Genomic DNA, 2,712 nt, shown 5'->3' on the forward strand with positions numbered 1-2,712 from the left:
TAGTAGATATAATGGTCATTTGAGTTAAATTCACCCATTCCAGTCCATTTCAGTTCGCTGATTCCTACAATGTCGATGTTCACTCTTGTCATCTCCTGTTTGACCACTTCCAATTTGCCTTGGTTCATGGATCTAACATTCCAGGTTCCTATGCAATATTGCTCTTTACAGCATCAAACTTTGCTTCTGTCATCAGTCCCATCCACACCTGGGTGTTGTTTTTGCTTTGGCTCCCTCCCTTCATTCCTTCTGGAGTTATTTCTCCACTGATCACCAGTAGCATATTGGGCACCTACCGGCCTGGGGATTTCATCTTTCAGTGTCCTATCTTTTTGCATTTTCATACTGTTCATGGGGTTCTCAAGGCAAGAATACCGAAGTGGTTTGTCATTCCCTTCTCCACTGGACCCCATTCTGTCAGACGTCTCCACCATGACTCATGCATCTTGGGTGGCCCCACACAGCATGACTTAGTTTCATTGAGTTAGACAAGGCTGTGGTCTTGTGATCAGATTGGCTAATTGTCTGTGATCTGGTTTCAGTCTGTCTGCCCTCTGGTGCCCTCTCTCAGTGCCTACCGTCTTACTTGGTTTTCTCTTACCTTGGATGTGGGGTATCTCTTCATTGCTGCTCCAGCAAAGCACAGCCGCTGCTTCATACCTTGGACCTGGGGTAGCTCCTCCCAGTCGCTGCCCATGACCTCGGGCGTGGGGTAGCTCCTCCTGGCCGCAGCCCCTGACCTCAGGCATGGGCTAGCTCCACTCGGCCGTGCTTGTGCACTGTCGCAGCAGCCCGTGCTCGATAGACTTCAGTTTTATTGTCTGTAATATAAATTTACATGATATATGAAGAGTCAGGAAAACATGGCTCATAATCAAAAGATTAAACAGTAGAAGCAGAAGTATAGAGGACTCATTCATTGGAACTTAGAACTTTAGCTATTATAAAAGTGCTAAAGAATTTATAGAAAACAAATATAATGGGTTAAGAGTTCATGAGAGAAATATAAACTCAAAACTATTAATTCTAGCACTATAATCTTGATGGGCCTCATAGAATATTGACATTGAAGAAAGAATCTGTCAGCTTGAAGACAGATCATGAGAAACTGAGACTAAAGCATAAAAGGAAAATATGAAAAATAGACAAGCACAGCACTAGTGATCAGTGGGATAATATCTAGCTGTCTAATGTAATTAGAACTCCAGAAAGAGAAGAACAGACTCAACTGGGAGGAAAAACAATATTTGAAGGTATAAGGACCAAAAATTTTAAATTTTGATGCAAAATTTCAAGTCATAAATCTAAAAATCTTAACTTTATGTGGAAAATAGAAAGAAAAACAAAATTCTGGCACTTTGGAGTCAAATTACAGAAAACTAAGAAAAAGAAATAGAGAGACAAGAGAGAAAAATTTTAAATCAACTAAAGGAGGGGGAAAGCTTCATTACACACAGAGGGACAATATAAGAAAAATGGATACTTTCTTATAAGAGCTCATATGAGCCAGAAAGCACTGGAATAAGGTTTAGATGGTGAAGAAACATAAAAGATAGGCCCAGAAAAACTACCCATCACAAATGAAGATTGAAGAAAGACATTTTAAAATATAAAAACAGAGATAATTTGTCCCCCCCAACCCCTCCTCTCTCCCCCAGTAGGACTTGAGATATAAAAAATGTTAAAGAAATTCTTCAGAATTAAAGAGAATGATACCAGATAGAACTTTGGGTCAACAGGAGAGAATAAAAGTTTCCAGAAATTTTAAAGATGTGAGAAACATGAGAAGACTACTAATTTGATCATTTCTTAGTTTCTTAAAAAAAAAAATGAAATTGACTAAGGCAAAACCAATAATGACCTGTTGTGAGTTTCTGACCCACAAAGAAGCAAAGAAATGATCGTATGACAAAGGAAGGGTAGGGACCTAATGGAAGTACACGTTCATAAATTTCTAATATCTTCTTTGACGTGGTCCACTTGAATTCAAAGGGGAGAATAATACATTAAGGATAAATACTTTCGTTTCTAGAGCAGCCACTAGAAAAAAAAAAAAAAAACACGAAAAGAGGAGAGAAAATGGAATAATTTTGAAGAGGTCAACACACAAGAATGAAAAAAAAAAGAGCAAAAGTGAAAATATGGGGCAAACAGAAAGCAGAAGCAAGAGGGTAAAGGTAGACGTAAATCCCGCTCTCAATGTGGGGGCCTGGACGCGGTCTCTGGTCAGAGAACTAGATCCCGCATGCCACAGTTAAGAGTTCCCATGCCACAACTAAAGATTCTGCATGCCTGCATGCCACGATTATAGATCCCAGTGCAGCCAAATAAATAAATATTAAAAAAAAAACTATATCTAAATCCAACCATAATGATACTACTACACTACTATTAAGTCACTTGAGTCATGTCCGACTTTGTGCCACCCCACAGATGGCAGCCCACCAGGCTCCCCCATTCCTGGGATTCTCCAGGCAAGAACACTGGAGTGTGTTGCCATTTCCTTCTCCAATGCATGAAAGTGGAAAGTGAAAGTGAAGTCACTCAGTCATGTCTGACTCTTCTCGACCCCATGGACTGCAGCCCACCAGGCTCCTCCATCCATGGGATTTTAGGGCAACAGTACTGGAGTGGGGTGCCATTGCCTTCTCCCAACCATAATGATAGGTATTTTAATCTAATTTATCTTTGACAAAAAAGCAAAGATAATCT

The sequence above is a fragment of the Bos indicus genome, unplaced genomic scaffold (assembly GCF_029378745.1).
Source record: "Bos indicus isolate NIAB-ARS_2022 breed Sahiwal x Tharparkar unplaced genomic scaffold, NIAB-ARS_B.indTharparkar_mat_pri_1.0 scaffold_46, whole genome shotgun sequence".
NCBI classification, from domain to species: domain Eukaryota; kingdom Metazoa; phylum Chordata; class Mammalia; order Artiodactyla; family Bovidae; genus Bos; species Bos indicus.